Source organism: Pinus tabuliformis, chromosome X (assembly GCF_031772625.1).
Source record: "Pinus tabuliformis cultivar Carrire ecotype Pingquan chromosome X, CPIR1, whole genome shotgun sequence".
Lineage (NCBI taxonomy): Eukaryota > Viridiplantae > Streptophyta > Pinopsida > Pinales > Pinaceae > Pinus > Pinus tabuliformis.
Genome location: NC_142308.1, coordinates 439,805 through 460,855, shown reverse-complemented (window position 1 = coordinate 460,855; position 21,051 = coordinate 439,805). Strand labels below are relative to the sequence as shown.

Genomic DNA, 21,051 nt, shown 5'->3' with positions numbered 1-21,051 from the left:
CTCAGCATGAAAGATATAACATGAAAAACCACTGAAACTGGCAAAACTAATTTTCCACAAAATTTTAATATTTTTTTAAATTTTTTAAATCTTTTTTAAATTTTTTATTTTTCAATATTATGAAAATTAAAAATCTAAAAATTTAAAATTTAAAATCTATTCTAAAACTAAAACAAAAAAAATAAAACTAAGCCTAAAAAATTTAAATAAATCCTTTTTACTATTTTTTATATTTTATATTTTATATTTTAAAACCATAATAAAACAAAAATTTAAATCTAATTAAAATTAAAACATAAAATTAAAATTTATATAAAACGAAACTATACAAGATTAACATTTAAAAAAACTTAACATAAAATCTATTTTAAACATAAAACAAAACTATACAATATTTTAAATTTAAACCTACCCTAAAATCAAATAAAATCTAAATTAAAAAAATCTACGTTAAAAATGAAAACAACATTTTTATTTGCATATGATTGAAATTATTAAATCTAAAACTAAAGAAACCTAACTACGACTATGCTGACCTGCGATAAAAAAATCAAACGCATAGAAATGGAAATGCTGGCCGAATAATGACTGGAAAAACGCAGACAATATGAAGACGAAGGAGCATGATTTTTCACCTGCGCTTATGAAAATGAATCGACTGCTACTCACCATGCCATCGATCTGAACCAAATCGCGAAAAACCGAGAGTGACCCTTTCGAAATTTACCTGGCGCTGATGAATCGATGGTTCGATTTACCTGCTGCGTGACGGCCTGAAGTCTTCGACGGTGGACAGAGGAACCTCCACACCTGGCATTTACGCATTCATCAAAAAATTGCAGTCACATTGAAAACGGAATGAAATTTGTCTGCGTAACTTCAGTTTTGAAGGCGGCAGACAGCACAATGGCGTGATTTCTCGAAGAGATAGTTGACGGCGGACTGCAAATTTCATAACCCAGCTACAGATCGACGGATTGCCCCTGCTGCCGGCGTGGTTTACGGGTGATGGCGGCAATGTGTGAATAGCTCTGAGTTTGCTGGTAATACGCACGCCGGCAATCAAAACGCCTACGCTCAGAAGTTTTTCTCTTGCCGTCTTGCAGGGTCTCGACAGCAGCGAGGGGCCACAGTCTTCCCACGCAATGTTCCAATGAAATAATCACTGCAGGCCTGCGTATGTATGGAAAAACGCCGCTAGCAGGTGGAGAAATCACGCACGCAGGTGAAAACGGCGAAATGGAGATATCACGCTGTTCGGCTTTGCTGTTTCGTTAACTGGCAGCTTCGATTCCTCACACGCAGGAGATTGAAAACCAAAACGCTAGGATCTTCTCTGTAATCTACAAGATGCAAATTATTTTTTAAAGTAGATCCTTTGAAACCTTCAGAGAAGACCCTAATGAAAACTGCAAAAAAAAAAATTGTATGTACATAAAACCAAAATCAGAAACCTATAAGCAAAACTGAATTTGAAACCCTAGAACAGCTCAACTAATTTACAGATTTGGCCCCTTAACAGCCAGATTCAGCAATGAGCACATAAAACATTTTAAGAGTAAAAATTTAAGGTTTTCACTGTGAAGAACTTCAGAAAATCTCTCATGCAAATAAACAAAATAAACTGAATGATAGACCCAGGATCAAATCCAACTGGGCTCAGCAAAAAATGCTTGTGGGAGTTGGCTGGTTCAGCCGAGAACTTCCCCTAACGCCCACAATTTCCTTCAGAAAGGGTTTTCTGCACAGCTCAGAAACAACCATCAGTAAAGAGGGCAAAAATGCTGCTAGGTCTCAGAAAGTAATGGAGATACCTGCCATTACTTCAGAAACCCTAACAACACCCAAACCCCAGCAAGTGAACAAGATACCTGTGCTCACAATACTCTACAAAAAGCTATTATTAAATGCTGAAAATAACATATGCAGAAAATTAAACAATCTCACAGCATTTCAAGAGAGTAACACCAGCAAGATATGGACCCCAAAGTCTTCTTTTATTAACCAGAAACAGATTTACAAGAGAGCTTCTTCAGTATCAGACTCACAGATCGAATGATCTGAACTGACCCCTAGCACCCTATTTAAAGGAAATCATCCCAACGGCTAGTTCGAGTGATCCATGTAGAAATGATCTCGACCGTTGATGAGGATCAAGACATCTCTTGATCTCATCCGTCGATTTATTCACTTAAAATATTATTATTTTATTAGTTAGGGTTTTTGCTTTATTTTTTATTATTTTTTATTTATTTCATTTTTTAATTTTTATTTATTTTATTATTTTTATTCATTTTTTAATTTCTTAATTCATTTTAAAATGGATCATCAAACTAAGCCTTCGGAAACATCACCTAGGACCTAGGACTTAGGACTCATGAGGGGATTTAAAACATTTTTCGACCCTCAGGACACATTACATTATGACTTTTACAATTTACATCTTAAGGGAGAAAACCCCTTTAACATAGACCCTCACAAATCACCCAGTTCTGCGACACAACTATAATCTAGCAGATCAACACACTAGGATTCTCCTAAAATTCCAATGACAAAATCCATCCCGGCTTTGGGGTCAGGTTTGAAGGAAAACTCTGCCGATCCATGGATTGGTGAGATGAAAAACCTTCCGGGACATAGGTTACCACTAGAAAGTTAGGTCCACCTAGGCAATTCACATACACGACTCATATCTGCTAAGATTATTTACAATTAATATATGCATACTGGGTTTACAATTAGATTGATCAAGCTGCTGATGACTGCTGGATGGCACGGACACGCTGATCAGGTGCTGCCCCTTTCTTGCAAAGAAAAAAGGGGGTGTACTGCATGGGTAGTTGACCGATAGAGGTCAACAGGAGGAATTAGTGGATCTAGCTTCCACTAATTGATATTTTATTGTAAAGGAGTTGGAGCTCAAATCTATATGAGGATTTGCTCCCTTCATTGCTATTCATGGTTGGATTAGTAAAGAATACCTTTTTTGAGCCTTACTTGAAGATACAATGAAGGTTAATGTGATTGTAAGGGATTTTATACAAATATGGCTTCCATTTTATCCCATATATATATATATTGCTGGAAATTACATCACTAATTCTGCTGCAATAAAGGTTTTATAATAGAGCAGATTCCTCATTGGAGAACAATGTTGAATGAGGTGTTTCCTTTTCAACTTTCTTGGCTGTTTATACTCTGACGTTAATTCATTATGTGATACTTGTTGCTGCACAAACTAGCAGGCCTTGTAAATAGGCAGAAGCTAGAGGGCACAACAACACCTTGGGACAAAGGCCCAATGTCACCACAGCCTAAGTCCCCTTCTCTTCTCGGATTTTCACCAATGAGAAGAGTCCCAATATTCCTCACTTGTGATAGGTCTGTCTAGGATAGATATGAAGTGAGGCAAGGTGGGTCACTCAATGGAATGGTTCAATCTAAGAAGACTTTCCAAGAAAAACCCCTTGAAATGAAAACTACACGAAACCTAGGTTTGGGATATTTAACAATATATGAGCTCATCCAAGGTCAAGTTAGGCAAGAGAAAAAGCTATGAATGATATAGTTCAACAAGTAATAAAGCACAAGCCTTGAAAAAATCCCCATGTTGAAGGATTAGCTTCTAGGGTTCCCACTTGGTGTGAAAGCTAGGGCATCAATTTTATGGAGATTCTACTGTCGGAATTCATTCAAAACATGAAGATGCCTAGAGGAGACACTAAAGAAAAATCTTGTTCAAACGAAATTCAAAATTTCCTCTTCTATTGGAATTCACACCAATCCCTAGAGAGGCCTCCTTATCCTTAAAGGGACAAAAGAGAACGGTGAAAAATTGGTCAAAGAAATATGGTTTATCAATTTAAGAGTGATCGCACCGGATTTAATGTTGATTGGTTGTAGCATCGGATGTGCTCTAGCCATGAAAATTGGTGGAGAGGCTAAGACACATAAGATCTCCAAGACCCAGAAAATGGTTTGGGGAAATTCCACCTGGTTAGAAAAATATTAAAATAATTAATATTTTTAATGGGGTTCTTAAGTCTAAACTTAGGAAAATTAAAATATTAATGGGTATTAATATAAAACTAGGTGAGAATGTTCTAAATGACATGGATCAAGCCAAATCTAATCTTAACTGTTGATTAAGGACATAATCTCGGTCGTTGAAGACTCAACAGGAAAAGTATAAGAGGAGGCTTGAGGGTCAGTTGGAGATACACCAAGATTGATCAGTCAGTTCGATTTTCTGGAGCGGGGCTTGCTGAGAAAATTCGAGCTAGTGATCTGTTGTAGCGAGGGGCAGTGAGTACATAGAAGAGAGGCATGGATAGTGCCAGAGGGTCAGCGCAGAGACCGAAGAGGCAGTTGGGGACTGCGTAGAGGCTGAGGGGTCTACGTGGGTAACGCAGAGGGCCAGAGAGCTGACGCATAGGGTCAGAAGGCTGGCGCAAAGGCTTTAGGAGCTGAGCTGAAGCTAGCAGGGTTGACGCAGAGCCAAGAGGGAGCGCTGAAAGGATTTTCGTGGGGCAGACTAACTGAATATCTGTCTCCGAGAAGAAGTATTAGTGCCGTGTAACAATCTCTGTTGGGTGAGCCATTTCTGGCACCCTAGTTATACTCGAGAATCTGCATAATAATAAAACCCTCAGAATTGCTGCGCCGGATTTCCCACATTGGGTTTTTCAAGGATGTTTGTCCAAAAACAATGGTGTACCTTGTGTGTTTGTCTCAATATTTCAGTTGCTGATCTGTATATGAGTTAAGGTTGCATCTGTGTTTATTTTCAGTATTTATATTGATAAATAACTTGTTAATGTAATAAACAAGTAGGAGAATTTAAACCAGAAGATGTAGTAGGGATTTCTAACGTGTTAGACTTAGAAATTTCAACATGGTATCAGAGCATTGTAGATCACAGAAGGATTGAAGGCATCAACGATATTGGAAATTTGCAGCTGTCCTGAGAGACAGAGCTGCTCCTAAGCAGAAGGCAGCTGAGAAAGAGTGACACAGAGGGCCTGTGTCATCATTTCGAGCCAAAGGGAGGGCCAGCACAGAGGCAAAGCTAGGCAAAAGAGGCTCACGAAGAGCCACGTGATCCTACTCAGCCAGGTAGGATTGACGCAGTTGGCCAGAGGAGTGATTCAGCCTTTGCCGGGATTGCGTAGAGATGGAAGGCTCAGTTTCTTCAGTTTCTGGGGCCTAGGGAGCTGTGGGCAGATTGTGGATTGGGACGCTGGTGGGGTGCTGTTTTTGTCGAAGCAGAACAGTACCTAACAGGATAGAACCAAGGTAGAGGGAGTCGCTACCTTGACAGATTTCTAGCGAAGAAATCCAGATTCAAGTTCAAGTTGCAAAGAGGATTGGAGAGGAGCAGTTCAACATTTGGCGGGAAGATTTCCAGCAAGGAAATCAGGACTTAGAGGGAGATTTCCACGAGGGAAGTCGAAACTCAGAGGGAGTTCATAAGAGGAGCGGAAATGGCAATAAACGGACTGAGGGATCAGGACAGGTTGGACGGGGCTTCCAACTTTGTCATCTAGAAGGGCAGGATCCTGGCAGTCTTAGATAGACATAGCATCAAGGGCTTTGCCTTGAGAACCGTGGTTATCCCAGTCGACCCAGCTGATAATGAGAAGTATGAGGATGCAATGGTGAGGGAAAAATGCATAATCCTTGAAGAGGTCAAGGATCATGTCGTACCACATATTGTTGAAAAGAACATAGCAAAGGAGATGTGGTATACTTTGACGACCTTGTATCAGGGAACTTCTGTGCAGCAGAAAATGCTATTGGAGAATCAGCTGCGGACGTATCAGATGTAGAAGGGGGAGCAGATAGATCTGTTCCTCCTCAGATTGCAAGAGATTTGTGACCAACTTACTTCCATAGGGGCCACGCCGGATCAGGAGTTCATGGTGAGGACCGCCCTAAATGTAGTCTCCGAGGAGTGGGAGACATTTGTCCAAGGCATTTTGGGCAGAGCTACTCTTCCAAGATGGGAAGAGATGTGGGCAGCTCTTTGCCAAGAAGAGATCAGACGGTTGACCAAGGCGGGGAGTAGTGGCAAAGGAAGTCGAATCAAGAAAGAGGAGGAGGAGGATGCGGCTCTAGCATTTGCGAGACAACAAGGGAAGAGGAAGAAGAAGGATATCTCCAAGGTGAAGTGCTTCCATTGTGGGGAGCTGGGACATTATGCATCCCAGTGTCCCAGGAAGAAGAACAAGGGAGAGGCTTCTGACTCCAAGGCAGCTTCGGCTAAGGCGGAGAAAGAAGTCGAGACTGATGACGACTGTGCCATGAGTGCTCATGCACCTCTAGAGAAGAGGTGGGGAGACATCAAGTTGTAGTCAGGAGGACTACATACAAGAGGCAGGATCCTTGAGGTGCCAAAACTCTTGGATCATATCCGGCTACGGGAGCCCTGAATGACAGTAGTAGGATGATGAATGTTGGGTAAAAGCAAGATGCGATGGAGCGACAAGGCAGTGCTAGAGTGCAGAGGTATGTAGCAGCGCAGTGGGGATTGCAGCAGTGCGAGAGGCACAGAGGTGTTTGTAGTAGCCCAGAGGCAGCAAAGGGAGCACATGATAGTAGCAGAGGTAGCTTTAACATTAGGAGGCTTCTAGACTGACAAGGATGTCAGTATTTGGGTAGATTACTTACTTCTCGTTAACTGAGTTGTAGTGCAGTAGTTAGCAGTGGCAATGCCAGGGGCAACATGGGCAGCATATTGCGAGGGAGCTGTAGTACAAATGTAGCAGTGGCAGTGGCAATGTCATGGGTAGCAGTACTGGGAGAAGTAGTGCAGATGATGTGAGGTAGCAGGCCAAGCATCAACATAGGTACCGGTGCGGACGATTAGTGTGATGTTTCAGTGGTGGAGCATTACTAGAGCACATTCCTCGCGAAGAGGGAGTGTTGATTTTGGTAGCATCAAATGTGCTCTAGCCATGAAAATTGGTGGAGAGGCTAAGGAACATAAGATCTCCAAGACCCAGAAATGGTTTGGGGAAATTCCACCTAGTTAAAGAGATATTAAAATAATTAATATTTTTAATGGGGTTCCTAAGTCTAAACTTAGGAAAATTAAAATATTAATGGGTATTAATATAAAACTGGGTGAGAATGTTCTAAATGACATGGATCAAGCCAAATCTAATCTTAGCCGTTGATTAGGGACTTAATCTCGGCCGTTGAAGACTCAATAGGAAAAGTATAAAAAGAGGCTTAAGGGTCAGTTGGAGATACACCAAGATTGATCAGTCAATTCGATTTTCTGGGGCAGGGCTTGCTGAGAAAATTCAAACTAGTGATCTGTTGCAGTGAGGGGCAGTGAGTACATAGCATAGAGGTAGGGATAGTGCCAGAGGGTCAGTGCAGAGACTGAAGAGGCTGACGCAGAGGCAGCTGGGGACTGTGCAGAGGTTGAGGGCCTGCGTGGGTGACGCAGAGGGCCAGAGAGCTGATGCAGAGGCTTTTGGAGTTGAGTTGGAGCTAGCAGGGCTGACGCAGAGCCAAGAGGGAGAGCTAGAAGGATTTTCGTGGGGCAGACTAGCTGAATATCTGTCTCCGAGAAGATGTATTACTGACGTGTAACAATCTCTGTTGGGTGAGCCATTTCTGACACTCTAGTTGTACTCAAGAATCAACATAATAATAAAACCCTCAGAATTGCTGCACCAGTTTTCCCGCATTGGGTTTTTCAGGGGACGTTTGTCCAAAAATAACAGCGTCCCTTGTGTGTTTGTCTCAATATTTCAGTTGCTGATCTGTATATGAGTTAAGGCTAAATCTGTGTTTATTTTCAGTATTTATATTGATAAATAACTTGTTAATGTAAAAAAGTAGTAGGAGAATTTAAACCAGAAGATGTAGTAGGGATTTCTAACGTGTTAGACTTAGAAATTTCAACATTTAAGACCAATGCCTGGCCATTGGGAAGTTAGGAGTCACAAAAGATTCCAATATAGACACATTGCTCTTCAAGGAGACCTAGAAGCAACTTTGCTAGCCCTAATGAAGCAACTACACAATACTTCTAGATATTTATACTTCAATGGCAATTATTAATGGAGTTTCAAGGAACATAAATACATCATTTCCCCTAGGAACATTCATTCATTCATTATCTATGAATATCACATGCAAAATTTCCCAATAGTTTCAATGTTTAAGCAATATTTCATCAATTAGGGCACATTAATAACCATGAGACAATAATTCCATGGATTAGACATCAATCAAATCAGAAATATAGCATTAAATAACACTTACAAGACAATGAAGAATATATCTGTCCATCAACATGCCAAAAATAAGCTCCAAGAGAGATATCGAAATATCCAAACATCAAAATTCATTGATAGAACTCCAAAACATTCCACAAATTACATGTCTGAATTGTCTTCTTAGGTCAAAAATCCAAGTGTGTGATCATTTCAAATGAGAGGGAGCCTCTCTTATTTATACAAGGCTCATAAGTTCGAATTTCTAAAAGGGAAGCCCCTAAACATCATAAATGCCAGGCAAGACCCTAGGTTACAAGCCAACCAAGATAGCTTAAACATTAATTATTATTTAATTTCTCCTTTAGCCCACATCATCCATTCAAAGTGTTCCCAAGGCTAGCGTTGAGGCCTCTTATGGTCAAACTATGGGAGAGGGCCTCAAGAATGATGATAAGGAGGGCCATGTCCTCTACATGTTGCAAAACATCCCCAAAACCCCTATTTGGGCCTTGTGGGCTCCCAATGGGTCTCATGGGTTTGCAAATGGCTCAAGATCAAGTCAATGTTCCATCGATGAGAGCTAGAAGATGAGACATGCCCTCCCATGTCTCCCTAGGCGAGACATAACCTCCTCTGGGCCTTGGATTAGTTGCCAAGTGTCGGGTGCAACGTGTGGCCGTTTGGGCAACGTGGTTCAAGGCATCATCATCTCTGTATAACTAGGTCACGAACAAGCATGCAATGGTGCTGACGAAGCCCATGGTGTGGGAATCAATGCTCAACAAGGTTGGAGGCCTATAGCTCTCAACACTTGCCTTACAAATGCCATTGTGACCCTCTGGAGGGCTTGGATCCCGTATAGGGAGACCAAGTCCAAGATGAAAATCCATCTGCAATCCTGTATAACATCTAATGCATCTCCTCACCTTCCAATATAATAATTCATTAGTGTAATTGAGTAAGTAAGCTTGCTAATCAAAGGCAGAAGTGGACACTTCATAGTGGCTTTCCCTTCCAAAAAGGGGCTTTAGGCATGCCCAAATGTTTCCTTGCTTGGCAAGAGAGGTTAATGAAGTATCTTATTAGGTGGTTTCAACCTCTAAGGGAATGAAAAGTCCATGGTACATCCATCAAATGGCAGGTGTCATGTGAAATACTGATGGAACGGAGTGGGGACAAAGGGAAGCCTCCAAGCCACATGCTATGGTACATGGGTAGCTAGGATGAAGAAGGCCCACACTTTGTTAGTTTTTGTAGCATCAGATGGTGTTCTAGTCTCAAACTTTGTGGGGAGGCTAAAAGCCTAAAACACATGATTTCTCCAAAACCAAGAAATCGTTTATGGAAATTCCACCTAGAGATAACTCATTTAAATTAATTGACCATCATTTAAATTTTTCCTAAGTCTAACTTAGGAAAACTAGTTAATTAATAGTAATTAATTGAGAAAGGTGATTATTTTCTAAAAACTCGTATGGATCGACTTAGAGATGATCTTAGCCATTGATTAAGTTTTAATCTTGGTCGTTGAAGTCTCAACTGGAGATTATAAGAAGAGGTCGATGGGGTAGATGGAGAATGTTGTTTTTCCACGATTTTGGTATCTGGGATAAAATCTTAAATCCCTTATGCTATCAAACCAAGGATCACAACGAAACTACTTTGTATAGCGGAATATAAACAACAGTGAATCACATGTGCACAAAATATAGACAACTTTTAACAAAATATTATACAAATATGTGTAATAACCCAACATCATTATATTAAGCTAAATGAATAATACAACAGTCTAGGGCTCCCATACTAGGGATAATGGCCCTCATACATCCACTAATACAAGAATACAAACCGGGGCTTGGTGTCAGTCCATCGACAACCAATCTACCCTAAACAAGATACTCTGGCCGTCTAGCTGATGGAGAGCTCCTCACAGCTGCCTTGGTTGTACCCTGTACCTACCTGGTCCTTTGGCTCCCGATCTACAACACTGCCTCTATCAACGATCCAAGTCCATCTGGTCATTGAACCTCGGCTATCCAATCTGCTCACTAGTTGTGCCTTAGTCCATCAAGGGCACGACACATCGAGACTCCTGTTGAATTGTTTACAACTTCGTTTGTGAACAACTCTCAATCTGCCCACTGCTGCTCCTCAGCTACTCAGAGACTTCAACACACTATGGTCTTTCTGCCCTGCTCCAATGAAGACCAACATAGGGCATGGGGGGTTGCCTCCTATCACTGCAAAATGTCCATCTCCCACAATGAACACGGGCTAGGAGGACTGCCCATCATATGTTGTAGAAGTCCTTCTCCACACACAATTCTAGGGCTGCTCAACTGCTCCTCTGGCTGATCAAACCTTGAGCTCAATTTCTACCACCCTAGCAACCACCTAGGTCCATGAAGATGGTGCACACCGGGCTCCAACTTGAGCACTATCACGCTGTCCTCCAACAGACCATAAATGCCCAATGCAATGTCCACACTTGGTCCACTCTCATGCTGCTCTCCAACATACCACGAGTGACCAATACCTGCTGTAGCATCTGCTCCTAGTTAGGGCATCCAAACATCTAGGAAACACCTCCTCTTGGCTGCCAACTGAATCCTCAAGTAGTCGTCACCTAGGACACCATCCACCTGCAAATTATATCAACTCAAGAGAACATACATGCCTACAACCTTCTGTTTCTACTCTTGACGTGACACCCAACTAACTACTGATATAATTTTCTCCTCAGATGTCCTCAACTGTCCTAATCTAGGATTCACATCCTCTAGCATCCAACATTAACAAATGAAGACAACCATACCTTATTATTTGCTTCACTTGTCTTGGGCTCCTATATACTTCTAGTAGACCTGGTTAGGGTACTTGACAATCCCAATTCCCTGCTGCAACAACCTATGCTTGTCCTCGCTTCCTTTCCTAGGCTAGGCTGCCTTCTAGGTCTCTTGACCACCTTCAAACAACTGTACCATCACCTGCACTACAATAGAAAGGTTTGTGGCCTATTTCAGTGACAAATCAGCCCTAGTATGCTCCTCCAATCCTGCGCTTGGACTGCTTGTGCATGCGGCCTAGCATGAGGATGCTTCTAGGCCTCTCAACCCCTCTCCAAGACACACTAAGCTCCTGCAATAAACACAGATCTGCGCTGCTCCAAAACAAAGAGGAAACACACCTACAAGATCTGCCCAAATCAGCCCAACCATGCCTCAAACATCTCGACCCTTACTGCAGATTAACTAGCCATCTTCTCCTTCGTTGGAATCTGCCTTCTTTTTGCGGCCCAAACAAAGGTCTCCTTCACCTAATTCGAGTTGCCTTTTGTTGCACAAGGATCTGTCCTAATGCCTCACATAAGTCCTCCTTTTATACCTTTGTGTGGGGCTTCAACGAAGTCTCTCCATGGGCTTGTACAATTGTCATTAGGCCTCTAAACACTAGGCCGACTTGACCAACACATGTGCAAACCCAACCATGACCTTCAAAAATTCATATCTCTTCAACGACAACTCAGAATTGGACGATTCTTGATGCGTTGGATTCGTCTTGACATCTACTATCATCCTCATCCATCACATGTCACAATCTCATCATGGTTTTGGCCCAAACATCGATGGGTGCAAAACCCCAAGCTTGGGTTTCAAGCCCACAAGGCCACTTGTGGAGCTCATTCCTCCAAACCTTCGATTCTCAAGGCTTGGAGTACCTCCCAAGCTACAAAAATCAACACTCCCTCTTAGCGAAGGAGGTACTTCCAAGACTAGGAAGTAACCATCATCATCTGGCTTCGAGTGGCCAGGAAAATTTCCAGGAGGTCGGGAGAATCACTTCCAGAGACGGCAACAGGAAAGACATCATCTTCAGAGGCAGTTTCTAGCTAGTGCGAGTAGGCCTGCGCAGAGACAACACAAAAGTGTCTGCGCAAGGGTTTGGAGAGCCAGTTTCCGAGGCTTAGTTTGTTGCGGGATTGCTTGGAGAGGAGGGTAAATTCCCTCAAATATTTTTGCCAGTATTTCTCTCAGATTGGATTGCTAGATCAAACATACAAATTATTGTACTCAAAATTTCTGTTGTTGCATAATAATAAAACCTTCAACTGCTGCACTAGTTTTCCCACATTGGGTTTTTTCAGGGACAATTTTCCAAAAATAATTGTCATTTTTATGTGTGTGCTAGCATTTCTCAGTTCGTATTTTTGCTTCCATAATATTCTTTTTATGGTGAAGAAATTGCAGTTTGAATTATTCGTTGTTTGCCGTAGCAAATAAATTGCATAATCATTAACTAGTCAGAAGAATAATTTCTAGTTGCTACATTTCTAGGAATTTTCAAAAGAATAATTTCTAGTTGTTGCATTTCAAGGAATTTTCACACACTTTAGGTGTATGAATGTAAGGAGGGAGCAATGTAGTTCATGAGTTACTCCAACCTTTGTTTTTCCACCCTTCTCCATTTTCATTTTGCCTTTTATTGATTTTTCTTCATTTTACTGCTCGGGGCTCAAAGGGGATGAGAGCATGATGTGTAAGATGTAGCATTGATTACCCCCTTAAGGTAGCGCAGTTCATCGCCCAACAGTGGTTGGGACAATCATGTGAAAATTCCAAAACTGAAATCCTATTGCAGCGACTGGAAATTATTCTTCTAATTGTTAATTAATTTTAACTATTTATTTGCTACGACTCCCCGATGGGGGTGTTGAACGACGTGATTGCAAGCCCCGAAGGACCGTGTGGGGATTGATGATGGGCACGTGGATGCAGGTACGAAGGCCTACCCCCAGGCCTTCTCCAAGTACCTTGAGATCAGGGGCACTAAACCTTGAGTGTGTGAAACATTCGCTCGAAGGGTACGTTGTAGGTGGTGGCATTAGGGGAGCGTTCATGGTCGGGGAGGAGGCCCGTTATAACCCAGACAGGGCCTGGCTCAATTTCGAAATCCTGCATGGTGAATGGTGTTATTACGACTCCTGGTGTGTGAGGTTGGAGAGGGAAATTGCTAAGTCGCGAGCGCGACTGGTGTGGGAAAGGTGGCGGATTTACCGTTGACAGTCCTTCTGGCTCCCGCGAGGGTATATCTTGGTGAAGTATTGGTTAAGCCTGCACATACATTTAGTGAGTCGGAGCAACTAATGGGATAATTCATTTATCCTGGAGCAATGGTGGTTCAACAGAGGGTGGAGAATTCTTCTGCCGAGCAATTGGGGTAGGGAGGTGCATGTTCGAGCGTGGAGAGACTCTGTTCTTGGTGCCCTCATTGGTTCTTCAGCTAGGGTAATTTCGTCCTGGTGGCGTAGTGCACCGTGGGTGGAAGACTAGGTGGCAGGCAACATTTTCCCCTCACATGTCGGTGGTTCTGTGTTGCTGGTGGTGAGACCGAGTGCCCAAAAGCTCGGCTTGGATAGTAGGCAAACGGTCCTGGTGGTGGAAGGAGGGAAGCCCTCCATTGCTCTTTCAGTCAGTGTTTTCTGGTGGATTGGAATGAGGCTGACACCTCGCATTTTGCGCAGGTCGTCTCGTCCGAAGCCTAATTCGGCAGACCTTGTGGGTGGCGGGAGTCTATCCCTATTGGTGTCGACATTTAGTGGAAAACATACAGGATGCGGTGGTTCTAAGGGTGGCCGTCTTCGCTCGTTGTCTTCAGCAGGCCGTGGGGGAGGAAGATCTGGCGACAATTGCAAGGATGGTTCAGAGGTTCAGGGAGGCAGAGGCCCGGGAGTTTCAATTGGTGGCCGAGGTGGCCACACCATGAGAGGCCGACATCGAGGAGGGTCTGCTCGTCGCGAAGGAGGACAGAGTTAGGGGGTGGTGCGTCGTGGAGGAAGGGGGAAACAATAAACATGCTACATGGATTGTTGCCGGGACCTCATCCAAACAATTATGGATAGATTGGCTATTGCAGAGCGTGTGAGGCGAGAGGAACATGCAGAGCTTATTGTGACATTGAACAAGATGCACTATTTTTAGTGCCATACCTGGGAACGTGTGGTGGTGGTTTGGCGTGGCCAGAATCTACTCTCCGAGAAAGTTGAAAAGCTGGAGGCCTGGATGGCCCATTTCAAAGAGCATGTGCAATGTGCCTTCCGCCCTCCTCCGCCTCCTGGAACAACCCCAAACAACCTAGCCTCCATCACTTCTGATGATTGATATGATATCAGGTGTTTTATGTATCTTGCTTGTCTTCTGGTGCTTCTGGCCCTTTCAGCTGTGGTCTTTGTTACTTTCTGTTGTTTTATTTTACTGTCACTTGCTACTAGCAGTAGTCAACAAACCTAGTCGGGGTGAGACTACCTGCATTTTTGTTAATGATGTACACTTTTTTGAAGAATGAATAGAAGACTGATTTACAAAAAAAAAATTTATTTGCTACAACAAATATTGAATAAATCACACTGCAACCTTCACAAACAAAATTGTGGAAATAAAATAGTGCTGGAAACTAAGAAAATACTAGCACACACACATAAAAATGACACCGTTATGTTTAGAACTTTGGACAATTGTCCTCGGGAAAACCCAATTTGGGAAAACTTGTGCAACAACTGAGGGTTTTATTATTATGTAGCAATGAAATCTGAGTACAATAATCTGGATGCCGAATCTGGCAATCCTACAGAGAAAAATACTGGGAAAAATCTAGTGAAGAATTTCCTCACCCCACAGGCAAATCCGACCCTGAAGACTGACCTCTAAAACCCTCTACGAATTGCCCTGTGTCACCGTCTGCATGAGCTCTGCGCAGGCTCTAATCCGTACTGCCTAGATCTCAATCTGAGCTGCTTCTTCTGTTTGCCAATGACTCTAGAAATGCTTCTCTCGGCCTCTGCAAAATTCTTCTGCCACCAGAACGATGAAACGACTTCCCGAATTTGTAAATCGAATTGCCTTTAGAGGCTACTGTGTAGTCCCTGCATCAGCTTCACTTTGGCTCTTTTGCCTCTCTGCAAATGCATTCACTAGATCTGGAAATCTTCCTCTAGCTTCACTGTCTCTGCCCCTCATTGTCTCTACTTCTTCACTAAAGCTCGAACTCTTCGGCAACTGACTGGTGCTACTGAAAAATCGATTTCTCCAAGTGACTATGGTGTATTCTCCATCACCACATCAATCCCTTCTTATATCTTCTTGTTGGGACTCCAACGACTAAGATTAAATTTTAATTGATGTCGTAGATCATTTTTGGATCGATTCGTGTGAGTTTCTAGAGAATTCTCACTTTGACTTAATTAATTTTGATTAATTAACCAGTTTTCCTAAGTTTAGACCTAGTAAACATTAAAAAATTTGGTTAATAATCTAATTAAGTCATCTCTAAGTGGAATTTCTAGAAACGATTTCTGGGTTTTGGAGATCTCATATATTCTAGTCTTTCCAAATTTCATGGCCAGAACACATCTGATGCTACAGAAACTAACATTCCCTCTTTGTGAGGACTGCGTTCTCTCTAGTACTCCACATCCTGCCACAACACCCTTTCTCTGTATCACCTCCTGTCACGTTGCGGATGTCTGGCTATTGCTGCCCACCAACCACTGCGTAACTTGGATGCTGCATTTGTGCTGCTGCTGACACTGCCATACTATTGCTAACATTGCAACTGCACTGCAACTCCCTCTCATTTGTTTCTATCGCAACTGCAACCACTACAACTGAGAAGCATCCAAAATACTGAATCAACTGTGTTCACTATGATGCATCTATCTCCCGAGTCTCTGACCGCTACTAGCATCTGCACTATCACTGAAGAATCTGCGCTGCTGCTAACTTTGCCCTGAACCACCTGCTCTGCTGTCAACACTGTACTGCTCTCCTCAGCCTCTGACTGTTACTAGTTTGCAATTGTCACGTTGGTACTGACTGCACCAACTGCCACTGATCCATCCTGCTACTGAGTACTGTGGGCTACCGTAGCTAGGTAATGATCCATGAGGTGGACTCCTCAATGACCCTGCCCAATCTCTGTAGCTCTCTAGGGCTACAACTCCAAGTCACCCCACCTCACTCTTGGAGGTATGGCTGCCATCATCACAAAGTCTTCCTCCAACCTGGAGGACAACCTATCTATCTCAGCATGTGTTGCCGCCTGGTCTTGCTTCTCCTGCTTGTCCTTCTTTCTGAGAGGACACTGGGTACTATAGTGGCCAAACTCACCACACCTGAAGCACTTGACCTTAGATAGGTCCTTCTTCTTCTTTTGCTCCCCTTGCCCCTGACTGGGACCCTTTGTGGTCCGAATTGGATCATTATATTGTTTTTCATCCATCTCGATGCATTTGGAGTGGCAAAAGTGGAGGAATCAGCTCACGGGACTATTTTTACCGGCGGGACCCAGTTTGTTGAAACCTTCCGGGAGCGTTTTGAGGCATCAAATGACATGTTTTGGGGGTAAAACTTGCCGCAATAGTGCAACACCTTTTCATGCTATTCTACACACAAAGACCTTTCCATCGACACAAGAAGTGTGTCAATCGGAGTCCGTATGCAAAAGTTATGCCACTCAGAACTTGACCTTCCTGTTTTCACACCTATAGTTCGGGAGGATGCCGCGTCAGCCCCCATTATTTATGGAAAATGGGCTAGCCACATGTTGGTGATGTAAAAGACTCTAGAAGAACCTATTTTGTAACTCTAGTTAAGAGTTGATGTAGCCAAAATTAACCACTAGTAGGCTATCGAGTCGTGTTATAATCGAGCCACTAGGAGTAAGAGGCATTCCATTCTTTCGAGAGCATTTTGTTCCATAGCTGAGCAAAGATAGTCAGGAAAGATAGGAGATAGAGCACAAAGAGGATTTGTGCACTGTTGTAGCCCACGGGCCACAGGCATTACTTCTTTGTACCTACAACCATATTTCCAGACAGAGAAAGAGAGCGAAGCGACCTTACCTCCCAATTGGTTTTTCTCCCGAAAGGGTTTCCTAGAGAGCATATCTTGTGTCTTGTGTGTGTGTGTGCTTATTTGGTCATTCTCTACTTTTCCGCATAATTTCCGTTCGAATGCATGCATTAATTATAGTTAAATCCACAGATCTTAAAGTTTAATAAACTGTAATAGTGGAGAATTTTCAGAGTTTTAATATAATATTGTTAGATCTGTTGTGACGATCTGTCAAGAAGAATATCCACAACAATTTACAGATCATTTGGTATCAGAGCATGTTTCTTTGGGTATTTGTGGATATTTGCAGGGGATCTAGGTCGGCGAGGGAGAAAATTGTAAAACCCTAATCATGGCTGACGAATCTGTAAATGAACCTCGTGATCCTGCAGAAGTGAGGTTTTCGCGGTTCAAACAACAAGTTGCGGATATAAACTGCAATGTAAACCTCCTCATGGCGGCCCTAAGAAATAAGCTGGGGATATTTGGAGAAGATGGGGGTTCAAATGTATAGGACAAATCAGAAGGGCGATCGGGAAGACACAAAGAACCAGTTGAAGAAAGAACTCGGAAAAGATCAACCCAGTTCAAGTGCCGTGAATCAATCCCTGTTCAAAATGGAAGCAAAAGTCGATATCAAGTCGTACCATGACGAGATCAACGCTCTGAAGCTGAACCACTAGTTGCAGCAACTGGAAGTTTATTTCAGTGTCCATCAGATTGAGGAAGGGCAAAAGATCTCATTCACGCGGCTGAAATTAGAGGGCCATGCACTGACTTGGTGGGAGAGCCACACGGAAACCTTGAGGTTGGAGGGAGAACCTCCAGTGACTAAGTGGGAGGATTTCAAAACCCTCATTAATTAAGTAACAGTTTTATCCCATTGGGTACGTGGAGGACTAGTGGATCCGGTGGCATTACTTCAGGCAAAAGTCGGGCCAAAGTGTGCAGGAGTACACCACAGAATTCAGAAAGATGGCTATAATGTTGGGTATCTCTCCAAAGAACCCAAATGTACTCCTCAAGTATTTGGGGGGTCTGCACCACCATCTATGTGAGCAAGTGATGTTATTCAAGCCAAAATTGGTGGACGAGGCTTGTGTACAGGCACAATATATGGAGAACATAGGCCTGAAAAGAGTGCAATCAAGTGGATCAAAGCAGAAGGAGCAATAAGAAGCTTCTAAGGAGGGCAAGAAGAAGTAAAAAGGGGGAAAGGATAAAAAGACGGCAGCCACAACACACCAGTGCAAAGATCCTAGCAACCACTGCAACCACTACTGTGAAAATTCTGTGACCTTGAATCCTACTGCATCAACTGATTAAGTTGCTTCTATTTGTTAAATTAACTGAACAAATTATTTGCAATTTCCTACGGAAAATATCGAAACTAATACACTGCAGCCTTCACAAAATAAATACTGCGGAAGAAAATTAATACTGGAAGATGCACACACACAAATGACACTGTTATTTGTGCACCAATGTCCTTGGAAAAACCCAACTTGGGAAAATTGGTGCAACAACTGAGGGTTTTATTATTATGCAGTATTAAATCTGAGTACAAATCTATGGAAACTCAAATCTAGCTTTCCATATAAAGAAAATGATTGACAGAAGTCTAGTGAGAAAAATCTCACTTCCATTGGTGATCCGACATTGACCTTGGCTCAAGATGAGCTTCTCCTTGTTGCCTCTACGTCACCCAACTTAGACTAGCGTCTCTCTTGCTGATTGATCAATTGCTACTTTGGAAACTCGATCTTCCTGGCCTTCAAGCTCCCACTCTGGCTTCTGTCACTGAATTTCGACTTCTCAGAAAAATGCGGATCTCCCTTTGAAGCTCTATGCTGCCTTTCTATACTACGTCAGCTCTCTGTGGAATTCTCTGTCTCTCTGTTATGCACTTACCAGATTGGAAAAACTTTCTTCTGGCCTTACTATCCCTGCCCCTCTCTCACTCCTTAGACTTTATTGAATCACCTCTGGCAACTCACACCTGCTACTCTGGAATTCGATTTCCTAGTAAAATCGAATTTCTGGTGGCTCCAAGTGTGTTCTCCAACCCCCATCGAATTTTTTCTTATAATCTCTCGTTGAGGCATCAACGACCAAGATTAAAACATAATCAATGGCTAAGATTAACTAGAACTCGATCCATGTCTTCTTCTAGAAGATTTCACCATGACTTAATTAATACCCTTTAATTAATCAGTTTTCCTAAGTTTAGACTTAGGCACCATTAAAAAAAAATTAATTATTTTAATTAAGTCGTCTCTAGGTGGAATTTCCAAAAACGATTTCTAGGTTTTGGAGAATACATGTAGTTTTGCCTCTCCACCAAATTTTGTGGCTAGAACACAACTGATGCTACAAAAATCAACACTCCCTCTTAGAGAGGAATGTGTTCTAGCGCTGCAACTCACTGAAGCAACACCTTGTCTTTGCACCACCTCTTGTTACGTTGCTGATGTCTGGCTGCTGCTGCCCACCAACTACTGCGTAACTCTGATAAACGTTGCATCCGTGCTGCTGCTGGCCCTATTGAATCACTACCACCACTGCATCTGCATGGAAACTCCCTCTCCATCTGTTGTTACTGCAATTGCAACAACTGCAATGGAAAGCATCCAAAATTACTGAACCAACTGTGGTCAATAAGATGCATCTATCACTTGAGTCCTGACTGTTGCTAGACTCTGCATTGTCACTAAAGCCTCTGCGTTGCTGCTGACTCTGCTCTGTGCCAACTGCATTGCTGCCAACTCTGCACTGCGCTGCCGAGCATGTGACCTGCTACTAGCTACTGCATCTGTCACTCTGGCAAATGACTGCACTGACTGCCACTGATCCATCCTGTTACTGCATGTTATGGGCTCCTGTAGCAATGTATTGATTCATGAGGTGGAGCTCATCAAGAATCTTGCCCATCTTGTAGCTCTCTGGAGCTACAAAACCAAATCACCCCACCTCACTCCTAGAGGTATATCGGTGATCATGGCAAACTCTTCCTCCAATCTGGAGGACAACCTGTCAATCTCCATAGATGCAGCTTGTTGATCCTGCTTCTCCTCCTTGTCCTTCTTTTTGAGAGGACATTGAGTGCTATAATGGCCAAGCTCTGAAGCATTTCACCTTGGAAACGTCCTTCTTCCTCCTGCACTGCTCCTGCTGCTCCTTTGATGCGAGGGCCACATTCTCCTCTTCCTTTACTTGCTTTGTCCCACTGCTGCTGTTGTTGCTAGTGATGGTGGTCTTGACCAAATCTTGCCTCATCTCCTATTGCTGCAGATCAACGCACATATGATTCCAGTTTGGCAACTTTTCTTTGCCCAGAATAGTTTGGACGAAGACCTGCCATTCTTCGGAAACACTGTTGAGAGAAAACCACACCAATTTTGTAGGCTGAGGCACTGACCCTATTGCAAACAGCTGATCTCGGATATCTTGAAGCCTAGTGAGGAAGAGGTCTATGCGCTCCCGTTTCTGCATCCTTGTGCATCTCAGCTTCTCCTCAAGATACATCTTCCATTGCTCGGAAGATCCCTCGTATAGCGTAGCAAGTGCCTCCCACATCTGTCAGGCAATATCTTTGCCACTATGTGAGACATCACGTGATCTCGAATCCCATCGAGAATCAGCCTCTTTGCTTTCGCCATCTCCTTCTTGTAGGCCTTTAGCGGATCTGCATTTGTGGGTACAACTACCACACTATCGATGTAAACTTTGAGATCGTATTCATCTAGAAGACAACAAATTCTTGCCTTCCAGATCACATAGTTGGAAGCTCCCTCCAATCGATCCTGATCTCTCAGCCCTGCTGATGCCATCTCTGTCAAAATGTTGAATTCTTCCTCTTCTCCTCTGCAAAGCTGCTGACTCACTTTACGCTCTCCCTGCTGGAGTGGGCAAATCTTCTCATAGCT

The 21,051-nt window shown here is 42.9% G+C and overlaps 1 protein-coding gene across 4 annotated transcripts in view; it reads left to right on the top strand.

Annotated features, from left to right (window-relative positions):
* The window catches only part of LOC149137965 (putative inactive purple acid phosphatase 27), a 357,459-nt gene that overhangs the window by 178,236 nt on the left and 158,172 nt on the right, over positions 1-21,051 (top strand). The window lies entirely within an intron of this gene.